Genomic DNA, 13,551 nt, shown 5'->3' on the forward strand with positions numbered 1-13,551 from the left:
TGGTGCACACAGCAGAAGCCATAATGTTTACACTATTTCTGCAATGCCTAAACTGAATGTCATAGCTTCTTCCCTTCACTTTCCTATAGCCAAGGATTGTCCATACCCCAGCCCACCAAACAATGGGATGTATACTTGCAGGGGGGTACATCTGTTGGTAAAATAAACGAATCATGACATGCATACAATTTTAATAAATAACAAATCTTATTTAGAACAGGTCTGATGGAGGATTTTAGCTGTTGTAAAGTAGATATTAACCACTTTACCACCAGAGGATTTTCCTGCTTTACGTCCAGGCCACTTTTTGCAACTTGGCACTGCGTGACAATAACTGACAATTGCGCGGTCATGCCCAAACGAAATTTACGTCCTTTTTTTCCCACAAACAGAGCTTTCCTTTGATGGTATTTGATCACCTCTGTGCTTTTCATTTTTTGCGATATTAATAAAAAAAGAACGGAAATTTTGCGAAAAAATTGACATTTTCTACTTTGACAGTTAAAAAATATCCAATATATTCAATTTTTGTCATATATTTAGGCCAAAATGTATTTAGCTACATGTCTTTGACAAAAAAATTCTCAATGAGCGTATTTTTAACCGCTTTAAGAACGGATGATTTTAGCCTATTCCTGACCAGGCCACATTTTGCGATTCGGCACTGCGTTACTTTAACGGACAATTGCACGGTCGTGCGACGTTGTACCCAAATTTAATTTATGTATTTTTCCCCCCACAAATAGAGCTTTCTTTTGGTGGTATTTGATCACCTGTGCGATTTTTATTTTTTGCGCTATAAACAAAAAAGTGCGACAATTTTGAAAAATGTAACAATATTTTTCACAATTTTTTTATATGAAATTCCCCCCCAAAAAATGCAAAAATCAAAATTTTTTAACATGTTAGGCCAATTTGTTTTCTGCTACATATTTTTGGTAAAAAAAAATCACAATAAGCGTATTTTAATTGGTTTGCACAAAAGTTATCGCAGCTACTAACTACAGGAAAGATTTATGTCATTTTTATTGTTTTTTTTTTTTAACTAGTAATGGCGGCGATTTGCGATATTTTTTTTTTTTTCGGGACTGCGACAATGCGGCGGACAGATCGGACCCCTAACTGACATTTTTGGACACTTTTGGGGGTACCAGTGACATTAATACAGTAATCAGTGCTATAAATATGCACTTTTACTGTAATAATGTCACTGGCAGGGAAGGGGTTAACTTTATTGCTGATCAAGGGGTTAAATGTATGCCTGGTGCTTACTGACGTGTGTGGGGGGAGGGGATTGTGTGACACAGGCACAGATCGCATGTTCAGCTATGCTGAATCCTGTAATCTGTCACTGTCTGTCACATAGGAGATCCGCCCGCTTTGTTTACACAAGGGGGCGGATTTCCTCACTCGATCCCCGACGATCGGGGAAGAGCGGCGGTGATCACCGCCTCTCCTCCCCTGGCCTGACTCCCGCTGTGTCTGAATACAGCGGGAGCGAGCCTCCGGCGGCGCACGCGCGCCGTCGTGAAGGGGAGGAGTCCAGCGACGTAGGTCTACGTCGCTGGACGATAACGAGCCACTTTGCCGCAGTACCAGCTCAGTGAGCGGTCAGCAAGGGGTTAAACCCTAACTGGATGACATTTAATTTGCTGCGGCCGCGGGTCACAGCAGGGGGCCCGTTGCGTCCCTGTTCAAGGAATCGGGTCTGAATTTCTGCCTAAATTCACACCTGATTTGGAGCCAAAAATGCATGGGACCCTTTCCAAATGTGGACCGCGGCCACCCCGGAGTTATATGAACCGGCTCCAATGAGAGCCGGTCACACTCGCCTGTCATGGGAATTGGAAACCTGCATCCAAATTTGCATAAGCGTGAACCCAGCCTAAAGCATTGTGTATCATGGTTGATTTACTAAAGGCAAATATACCGTGCACTGCACGTACACTTGCTCCAGAGCTCAGTAAATGAGGTAAAGCTTCACTTTGCAAAGAATACCTAATCCCATGCAAGAGAAAAAAAAAACAGAAATTGTGCTTGCACATGATTGGATGATAGAAATCAGCAAAGTTTACCCTAATTTCAGGGCTTCCCCCTCAGATCTAGGGCAATTGCATTTGCAGTGCATTATGCTTAAACTTTTACAATCTTCTCCATAGTGACAGCTTTATTTAAAGTAGTTGTAAACCCTCACATATACCCAGTGAAGTGACTGGTCTCAGCTGAAGGAGAAAAAAAAAAAAACAGCATTTTTGCTTGCACGATTGGATGAAGAAAGCAGCAGAGCGTCTCCTCATTTCAGAGCTTCTCCTCAGATCTAGAGTAACTGAATTTGCAGTGCACAGTATATTTGCCTTTTTAGTAAATGTGTGTGTGTTTTCTGTATAAAATGTTGCTTTTAACATTTCTTTCATGCTTTGTTACATCTCAGTGCTGATCACCTCCAGCCTCTTTCAGACACTTCGTGCCTGCTCCAGTGACCCCTCAATGCTCCGGACAAGCTTCTTGACAATGGTGGACCATACCTGTGCAATGCATGTCAGCGCTGATGCTTGTAGTCTCCACCAGAGGAGCATGTCGCAGGGTGTCAGACTTAGGAGCACTATAGGAGTTGTCATCCTATAACAGGAAGTGCCTAAACAAGGATCTACATGACAGGGCTTTAAAGCTGAGGTTCATTTAACTTTTCTTTTTCTGTACAGCTTTAAACAACTTTCCAGTAATGGAGAATGTCCCAAATTGTGGAGCTGGATCCTGTAGAAATCTTCTGTGCAGTAATGCTTTCATTAATAAAAAGCAATCTATGAATGGAGAATGGACCGATGAATGAAATGTCCTTTTTCTTCATTTATTGCATGCTTTTTATTAATTTCATTTATTGAAGTCATAGTACAGCTTCTATGAATAGAGGCGGGATGGAAAAGGCATGTATAGCCGGGACACTTGATGAGTGCCTGCGACAGGTCCAGTGCACCTATTTAACCCTGGAAGATTATGGTGGCAGGGGTATGGGGGGTGGCAGAGGACTTCATATCTCAACTAGAACAACTCAAAGTACACTTCTCAATTGAATTTAGGTACTGTCCCTTGTGCTGATTTAACAAAAAAAAAAACATTTAGCTAAACTTATGTATGCCATACTTGGGTTGAATTCTGAACAAATTTTCTTTTGAAACATCTTAAAATGTGGGCGTTTTGTGATCCGATGGTGCCACCATTGATTTCGACCAGCCAAGCCTTTAATTTTCGTCTCATGTTGCTACAGAAAATAATTTTCGTGACTGGGAATCTTCTTCTTTTTTTTTCCAAGTCACAACTCATGGGCATTTCTTTTTCGATTTATATTTGTCACATGATTCTGTCGTCATTGATTAGAAATAGGTTTGTTCTTCAAAAAATTCCCAACATGTCCGATTAGTCAAATTAGATGGCTGCATGAAAATTGGCCGTTGCTGGGTTGTTTTGATTTTCGAAAGCAAGTTCTTTTGGAATTCAACTCATGTATGGCCGGCTTTAGGTTTTAAAACGACAGTTAACACAGAAAAACTTTCGGTTAGTGGTAGAATCTGATGGCAGCAGTCAGTTACTGGCTTCTTGGAGATACCAGCATCAAGAGCTCATGGCTGTTGTTGTGTTGTAGCCCAACTGCCATTCTCACTCATTCTGTCTCATTCTGTCTTCTTGTTGTTAATCATTTTAAATAACCAGCTTTTGTTAAAGCCCAACTGAACTTTTAGCCCTCGTTCACAGTTGCGGCCTATTCCCGGCAATTGCACCGTTCCAATTGGTGCGGCGACGACGACTTTGCGGAACTGCACCGATCTGCAAAGGTAGTTTAATAGACCTCTGTGCATGAAGCCGCACAGATGTCTTTCAAGTAGCACCTGAAATCGCGCTGACCTGCTACTTTGGAATCGTGCTACCTTAGATGAAGTAGCATAATTTCAAAGTAGCATCAATGTGATCCAGGGCTTAGTTTAACCACTTTACCACCGGAGGATTTCGCTGTCTTACGTCCAGGCCACTTTTTGCGATTCGGCACTGTGCGACTTTAACTGACAATTGCGCGGTCGTGCGACGCCGTACCCAAATGAAATTTACGTCCTTTTTTTTCCCACAAACAGAGCTTTCTTTTGGCGGTATTTGATCACCTGTGCGATTTTTACTTTTTGCGCTATAAACAAAAAAATAGCGTAAATTTTGAAAAAATAACAATATTTTTCACATTTTTTTTATATGAAATTCCCCCCCAAAAAAATGTAAAAATCAAAATATTTTTTTAAATTTTTGGCCAATTTGTTTTCTGCTACCTATGTTTGGTAAAGAAAATCACAATAAGTGTATTTTGATTGGTTTGCGCAAAAGTTATTGCGTTTACTAAGTACGGGAAAGATTTTTGTCATTTTTGCGAGTAATGGCGGCGATCTGCGATATTTTTTTTTTTTTGCGGGACTGCGACATTGCGGTGGACAGATCGGACCCTTGATTGACATTTTTGACACTTTTTGGGGGTACCAGTGACATTACTACAGTAATCAGTGCTATAAATATTCACTGTTACTATAAAAATGACACTGGCAGGGAAGGGGTTAATTTTATTGGAGAGGGAGGGGTTAATGTATGCCTGGTGCTTACTAACGTGTGTGGGGGGAGGTGACTGAGTGACACAGGGACAGATCGAAGGTTCAGCTATGCTGAACCCTGCAATCTGACCCTGCCTGTCACTTAGGAGATCCGCCGCTTTGTTTACACAAGCGGGCGGATCTCCAGACTCGATTCCCCGACGATCGGGGAAGAGCAGCGGCGATCGCCGCCGCTCCTCCCCTGGCCCGACTCCCGCTGTGAATGAATACAGCGGGAGCGAGCCTCCGGCGACGCGCATGCGCCCTGCCCAAAACGGGAGGAGTCCAGCGACGTAGGTCTTCGTCGCTGGACGATAACTAACCACTTTGCCGCAGTAGAGCTCGAGTGAGCGGTCGGCAAGTGGTTAAAATCTGCTAAATACATTCCAGTTACATTAAAACAAAAGATGTGCAAGGTCATACAGTTAGTTTTCTATAGAAAGTAGCCACAGCCTGGGTAAAAAAAAAAAAAAAAAAGGTCATCATCCAAAATGTTGTGGAGAAAAACCCTTGCTCTTTGTGTGGAAACAGCGATCTCTCTGCAAAAGTTTGACACCCCTCCAAAGTCAGACCTTTAGCTCTGCAATCAGCAAAACGCATGGTCACTAATAATTGGAAAGCTTTAGCCATGACTCAGGAGGGCCATTTTGTACATCTTCAAAGAGATAGTGCCTTCCAAATTGAGAGCAAGGGTTCTTCTCTGCAGCATGCTAGCAGGGGATCATTTTTTTTAGCTCAGATTGTGTCTGCTAAGAAAAGGAAGTAAGATTGTAAACGCCTTTGATTTGATGCACTTAGTGATGGCGAACCAAGGTTGTTTTGGAACTACATTTCCCATGATTCTCAACTACACTCCAGTGTGCATGAGCATCATAGGAAATGTAGTTCCAAAACATCTGGGGTGCCAAGGTTTGCCACTTCTGACCTTGAATGTATTCAGCGGATTTAAAGAAAGGATTAAAGTGGAACTTTCGTCAGAAAATTGAGTCCTTCTAGATCACCTTAGGCTGGCCCCTTTTTTGCAGGTATAGCCTCTATTTAAAACATTAAATATAAGTGCCTATACTGTTTAAAGCAGATGTTCACTGCATCTGAGCACGCCAAACCAAAAACACTATTTCATTTATTTTTGATATTTAAAGCAAACTTCCCCATCCATGTCTCCATGCTATATTTTGGTGAGAAATCACTTGATGAGAAAACACCCCCTAGTATTTCTTGCCCTGGCCATCTTGAGTAAGGGCAAATGATTTGTGTAGCATTTACTTCCTGCCCTGCAATGTTGAATGGGAGAGTGAAGTTCCACTTTAAAATCCAGCAATACACTCTCACCCTTCTCTGCACATGCTTGGTTGCTCTCTATTTTTAGGCACTGTGCCAAATTTGTAGAAGCCGATCTGCTGACAGCCTAAAAAATGTACTGCTGTTTGGGTGGGGGCTCTGTGCTTCAGCAAAATGGCAGCCTCCAGCAAGAAGAAACTGTAACCATGCCGGAGGCTATTTACAGCAGACACTCATTTTTGGTAGCATAATTATAAATGTGGAATGTATGCTCCTTGCTAAAGAACATTATTTTTTATCAAGTTATGAGTAAAGTTCCACTTTAATTGGTCTTGAAACAATACCTGGGCATCCTATCATGAAGGTTTTTGTTTAGGTACTTCCTTATTTGGCCCTGTTTACATGGGACATACTATACTATACGCCCATGCAGAACCGTGTTTACCTGTATGGGATGCACAGGTGTTCTGTACATGGACACAGCCACTGTGTCTCAATATGGCATCTGTGGGTGCATGCTGGTGCGTGTCCCCAAACACACACTGTCTGTGCTCGGGGACACGCACCCACATGGATGTCCCAGTGGGACGGTCTGCTTGGAACACCTTTGCACCCCTGTGTGGATAAACACAGCCCTGCTTTGGCTTGTGGTATTTTATGCCATGTATAAACAAGACCTGACATGAGTGCATGTAGGCAGGAATTGGCTAGGGAGTAAGAAGCACTGATATAAATAAAAGGATGAAAAAAAAGTAGTTTATGAGAGAGAGTGGCAGAGATTTATGACATGCAGTACATTAGCAAGCTAAATGTCATCCAGTTAGGGTTTACAATGACTTTAAATTGCAGGATAATTATTATTTAAGTCAAGTCACAACTGGCCAAAATATGCCTAACTACCTCCATATTGGATCATAAGCAGTCTGTTCCTCTCTAGCAGCATAAATAGAGATAAATGGGGTGGGTAAATATGTTTATAGATGCATAACCAAGAGGTCATTTCACAGCATTTAAATAGTGGGGTATATTATAATTTACTAAATTATTTCTTTACACTTACAGGTCTTACCATAACAGTTTGAAAGAAGAGAATTGTGAAGACTGAGCAAAGAAGTTTCTTATTTTTCGCCCAGCGTTCTGTATTAGAGTTGCATTTTGAAACCATCAGTGTGAGTTATGTTTATGACTTGAGTATTTTTATGCATGAAACAAGTGAAATTAAAGTGGAAACCCAGTAAGCTGCTATGTGTCCCCCATGACACCCGTTTCCCTGATTTCTTGTCCTAGTGTCATCAAGACAGGAAATAAGTAGAAATGTACCGAGCTATAAAAATCCAGTAGGCATAATAACCCTTTCCCACTTCATCCAAAACTAAGGACTCGGTTACACTACAATGCATTTGTGTTGTTGCGTTTTTTTTTTTTTTTTAATTCTTTATTTAGAGGTATGCCATGAAAAATTAAGAACAACACTACAAACAAACGCATGATAGTAAAATAAATGCAGTCTACGTAGTACAGGGAACAACCATGTGCACAACAGACTAACAGACAACAGACGGGTCAACAACAAGTAATGTAACCTGGGTTCGTATGTCGTCTTTACGACAATTTTGATGCATTCATATGCAATGCTGCCGTAAACAATAGTTTGTGTGGAGGGTGGTCCAGCGTCACCCACCCGAGTGGAGGGGGACAGAAATCCCCGCCGGCATCTATCACATGGCCGGCAAGGGGGCCCACCAAATCTCCACCCCGAAGCGGGGAGGACCGCGGGACCAACCCCCACCTTTTGTCCGGAGCACACCTTGTGACATTGTATAATTTAGTGTTGTTGCGTTTTATATGATGTGTTGCCATGCATTGTCAGTTATGCACATCCATAGTCAGGGGCGAATCTACTGAGAGGCAAACAAGGTGTTTGCCTTGGGCGGCATTTTTCAGGGGGGTGACGCCACCCACAGGCAGAAGGGACAATACGAGGACTGCCGTCCTAATATGTGGCACTTGGACAAATCCTGTCTCAGTATCTGATGAGGAAGCCACAGCTGTTCACTGTGAAGGGCTGCAGCTTCCTCAACAGACCCTGAGACAAGAACAGTATACCCCGGCACCTGCTTTACATTTGTAAATGTCCCGACTTCTGACTTAGTATGCCCCGATCTGTACAGCCTCCCTATGCCTCAGAGCTGCATGCAGTGTTCTTCTGCATCTCCCCAGGGGGCCATCAACCAGTCTGTCTGCCGGCAAGGATAGCTGGGGACTTCAGTAATTACAGCCGGGGACTTTTTAAATCAGGCAGGACCTATTTTTCTTTTTTGCACTGAGGTACGTTAACAGCCTATTTAGAATAAATAGGCTTCCTAACACAATGTGCCTCAATGCATAAAAAGGCATGCATTGCTGCACACCGTGCTGTCATATGAATGAGCACTAATAGTAAAAGTTTTGGCTGAGTTGGCATTTAACAATAGGAAATAGTTACAAACAGACTCAGGACTCCTCCAGGCGTACAAAGATACAACAAAGTAAGGTTCTGACCCTTCAAAAATAAAAATATGGCATTGGCTGGAACTGGGTCTAAGTAAGGTAAGGGGTAGTAAAACATTATAATACATTAGCTATAACCATTCTTTTTTCTAAACTGAAAAGAAAACTGTTGTGGCAACTATACATGGTGCTTGCAAGGACAAGCTACTTAAAGTGAACCCCACTCCCAGTCCTAACTGGTGGTCATACACTAGTAGAAGTTTGTTAGAATTTTTTTGATTTTAAGAACATTTGGTTTTCTAATCGTTAGTGGGGTTAAATTTGACATTTGTTTTTAACCACAGTTAGGAGAAAAAAAGAGCAGGATGGGAATTTGTTTGGTGAACGCAGGAATTTTAGTGTATTTAGTTTTCGTTTGGGAAAGTCCATTTATTTCAAAATTGAATGCTTAAAAGCAAACAAAAATTTTAAGTGCCTTCATTTGAATGCCATTCATCAAGGTATCAAATGTACTAAGAATTTTTGTATGAATGTTCATTCAAAAATCTACAAGTATATGGCCAACTTTGTACTCACCAGTCTCAAACTAACTTAGCGAGATATCGTTGACTAGGTCATACAGCCAGTTGTCAAAATCTTTCTTGCAAGACCCATGAGTCTTGCACTCCTGTTCATCTCTATGTAGTGTATTCATCCCTACATAAAGTCTGAAACCTTCAAAGGAACGAATGAGAGTGCAGAGTGTAGGCATAGACCCTGCCAGGAAGATTGTGACAAGCAGCAATGCGATCTAGTCAGGTATAACCGCAGGATCAGGGACAAGCGAGTATGAAGCTGGTTGTACATGGATTGAAATTCAGCCAGTTCGACCTATGTATTACCACTGTGGTTGAACTGCAGTTGCTCTACCGATCGATTGCTGTTCAACTGCCCTGTTGGGGAAAAAAGCCAGTGGATCAGTACTGCATGCTATAGCCTGCAGCGCTGATCAGTATATTCTTTTGGCAGGGAAGTAAGAATACAATAACACAACAGGGAGGATTACACCATCCACACTGAATGGGATTGGGGAATTAGGTCTGGGTGTTTTTTTTTTTTTTTAAGGGGAAACGCGTCGGATGGAGAAGCCGCGCTATCACTACTTGCGGACCACGCGGCAGAGCGGCCGCGAACATCTGTCACCTGTCCAAATTTTTTCCATTCATGTAAGTGTGATTCCTTTAATAAATTCCTTATCAAGAAGATAATGCATTATTGCCTGCATATATTTTCTTGTCATATGGGGAGCTATCCTGCGGGCACCTTTAGGAGGCTATTCTAAGGAAGAGGTCCCTATGCTCAATATAAAGAGGCAGGATGGTTTAAGGAACACCAATTCCTGGACAGCAGGGGATTCTAGACGTCCATCTTTAACCCTTCATCCAAGCGATTGTTCATGTGACATCTGGTAAGAGTCAATTTACATTTCTTGCACTGGGTGAAGGATTTTGGTCTGAAGATTCCTTGCTGTATTCCGTGGGTTCATGACATCTTTCTTGCATGCTCAAACTGTCAGTTGGTAAGGGTACCCCTTCCTTCTTCATATTTTGGTGATATGAGAGATCTGTGTATTCATCATCTGCGCCTTGGTTTGAGCACTTCAACACTAAGAATATTTATCTGCACCAGTTTTTGGGACTTTATTTAGGAGTCTTGCATTTGCCACTTTCCCTTTTTCACAAGAGACTTTTTATTTATGTCAATGTCACATCTGGTTATTTATTTGTGTTTATTTTTGTGGATATTTACACATCTTTAAAGTCTTTCTCCAAAGCTCTAAATGTCGTTTCTCTCTGGTGCTTTGTTCCTCTGTCATCAGCCTAATACGTTTTCCGATAATAGAGATAATATAATGAGCTGAAAATTTGTGTCGGGAAGGGAGCTTAGAGAGAGATTAGCACTGAGCTTGTCTATTCAGAATACAGCTCTGCATGTTTCTTTGTTCCTCTGCCTATGTGGAGGGGGGGGGGTGTGTCCCTTTCCACCAATCAGCCTTCACACAGTGTAAATCTAGTCTCCCCACCCACCCCTATGTACTGCTGGCAGGTGAAAAAAGATTTTTACCACAATCTGCACTTTTGAAAGGGTGTAGAAAGGGGAAGACCGCAGATGTACAAGTAAAACTTATGTAGGAGGATGTTTTTCATCTTTGTGTAACATCTGAGGCTAATCACTTGAATTGGTATATGTGATGGTTTACAACCATTTTGGGACTGGATGGGGGAAGCTGTAATAACAGTAGAAAGAGTGTAGGGAAGTTAGGTACTGTCCATTTGTTTTTTGGAAGGGTAGTGTTTTCTGTTTCCCATACCACCTGAACTTGATTCCTGCTGGATACAACTATCCACCCCCTGCTGAATACCGCTATATGCTGGATACAACTCTCTGCTCTCTATGGGATATAGCAGTGTTTTCACCACAATGCACCTGCATTTTACATGCCATTCAAAAAATACATGCCATAATGTGGAGCCTGTAGTATACCTTGAAGTTCTCTCTGCCTAACACTTCAGAGAGGCCACGTGACTTCAAACGACAGATCAAACTCTGCACTATTCGGTCTCAGCGAACCTGTCCTTGCACCAAGGAAACAAAGGACCCAAAAAAACTGTTAAAATACCTGGCACATACAAGTTCATTATATTTCTATAAGTAAATCTTAAATTAAAGTGTTTTTTTAAACAAACCTCATACTTACCTGCTCTGTGCAATGGTTTTGCACACAGCAGCCCCGATCCTATTCTTTTCCGCTCCCCTGCTGCCAGTCCTGGTTTCTCCCACTTGCTGAGTGCCCACAATAGCAAACCTTTTGCTATAGGGGCACTCGAGTAGGCTTGCCTCCGAGCCGTGCTCCTGTGAATGGACATTGTCTATTTACACATGGAGCACGGCTTGGCCCCGCCCCCACTTCTCATTGGCTCACTGACTAATAGACAGCAGCAAGAGCTATTGGCTCCTGCTGCTGTGAGAGCCTATAAGGAGAGAGAGACCCCGGAGAGCCACTGCTCTCATGCCCATCACTGGATTGAGATAGGGCTCAGGTAAGTGTGATGTTTTTTTTGCGGGGGGGGGGGAATAGAGAGCTGCACCCAGAAGGTTTTTTACCCTAATGCATTCTCAAAAAACTTTAAGCCTTTAGAACCACCCTAAAACATCTCACAGTATGGCAAAAGATAATAAAATGGCTTATAACTCTATTTCTTAACAGCAACATTTCAGATTTTCAGATCTCCTCTGAAACATTATCACTCACAGCTTCAAAGCATTTTCTTCAGATAGCATCCCATTTCAATGTAATCAAAATGACTGCTTTTTTCTTCTATATAGCTTTTTGCTCATAAATTAAATCCATTGACAGACTTTGTTCTGCAAGTTAATTCTGTGGTATTCCAAATAGTTGACAGGGGTGGGGGTTAGGGAAATGATGAACATCTAGATTCATTTACTTCTGTGCAGATGACGGTACCCCCTCTGTTTCCATGGAAACCAGCCAGGATTTCTGTGATAAGTGCTATAGGCATCCTGTTTTAGGATGGGTTATTTGTTTTTCCCTCAAATAGGTTAGGGAATACGGTGTATATTTCTGGTGTAAAGTGATTGGAAACCTTTATATTTCTGTCCCTAAGAACGTTTGGCAATCTTGCTTACTCATTATTAAGATACGTGTATATAGAATGAGTTGCACAAAACCATATTGACACATTCCAACTGTTCACTGCTCTGCTTCAAGTGACCCTGTTTTTACTGATATCCATTTCAACAACAATCGTCTCATATGATTGTATGTGAACTGTAACTTATTTTATGCACGTTTATTGCGTGTAAAATCCTCTCTTGTGCAGATACACTTTATTACCAACAGTATTGGGACGCCTGCCTTCACACACACATGAACTTTTTTGGCATCTCAGTCTTGATCCATAGGGCTCAATATTGAGTTGGCCCACTCTTTACAGCTTTACCAGCTTCAACCCTTATGGGAAGTCTGTCCACAAGGTTTATGAGTGTCTATGGGAATGTTTGACCATTCTTCCAGAAGCGGATTTGTGAGGTCAGGCACTGATGTGGACAAGAAGGCCTGGCTCGCAGTCTGCGCTCTAATGCATCCCAAAGGTGTTATATTGGGTTGAGGTCAGGACTCTGTGCAGGCCAGTCAAGTTCCTCCACCCCAAACTCTCTAATCTTTGTCTTTATAGACCTTGCTTTGTGCACTAGTCCATATCATTTGGTGGTGGAGAGATTATGGTGTGGGGTTGTTTCTCAGGGGTTGGGCTTGGCCCCTCAGTTCCAGGGAAGAGAACTCTTACAGTTTCAGCATACCAAGACATTTTGGACAATTTCATGTTCCCTACTTTATGGGAACAGTTTGGGGGTAGCCTCTTCCTGTTCCAACATGACTGCACACCAGTGCACAAAGCGAGTTTGGGGTGGAGGAACTTGACTGACCTGCACAGAGACTTGACCTCAACCCAATAGAACACCTTTGGGATTAATTAGGGCAGACACTGCGGTCCACGCTTTCTCGTCCACATCAGTGCCTGAGCCCACAAATTTGCTTCTGGAAGAATGGTCAAACATTCCCATAGACACACTCCTAAACCTTGTGGACATCCTTCCCATAAGAGCTGATGCTGTTAAAGCTGCAAAGGGTGGTCCAACTCAATATTGAACCCTACGGATTAAGACTGGGATGCCATTAAAGTTCATGTGCGTGTAAAGGCAGGCGTACCTATACTTTTGGTAATATAGTGTATCTAAATGCCCTGAGACTGCCGCTGGCTGTGGTCCTCTTTTGATTTAATGTCAGCAAACTCTGAGCTGTCACTCTAACGACACTCTACTTCCCAGAAGCTATTTAAAAGGTTACATACAAGGGCGAGGGAAATTAAAGGGATGCTGGGCTCGCAGGGGCAGCGATTAAAGACACTTTTAGAAGAGAAGAGGGTAGAGCTGCACGATTCTGGATAAAATGAGAATCACAATTTTTTTTGTTTAGAATAAAGATCACAATTCTCTAACGATTCTCGTAGTAACATCGTCTTTTACATTTTACAAAGAAATTGGGCTAACTTTACTGTTTTTTTAGTGTTTTTTAAATTCATTAAAATGTATTTTTTTC

The 13,551-nt window shown here is 42.1% G+C and overlaps 1 protein-coding gene across 2 annotated transcripts in view; it reads left to right on the forward strand.

Moving 5' to 3' along the window:
• The window catches only part of ICA1L (islet cell autoantigen 1 like), a 71,766-nt gene that overhangs the window by 555 nt on the left and 57,660 nt on the right, over positions 1–13,551 (forward strand). For both annotated transcript variants that reach the window (XM_082261314.1, XM_082261313.1), the window contains exon 2: positions 6,966–7,072. The gene's annotated coding sequence lies outside the window, so the exon portion shown is untranslated. The remainder of the gene's footprint in view (positions 1–6,965; positions 7,073–13,551) is intronic.

This window comes from Pelophylax lessonae (genome assembly GCF_965119305.1).
Source record: "Pelophylax lessonae genome assembly, chromosome: 6".
Taxonomy (NCBI): domain Eukaryota; kingdom Metazoa; phylum Chordata; class Amphibia; order Anura; family Ranidae; genus Pelophylax; species Pelophylax lessonae.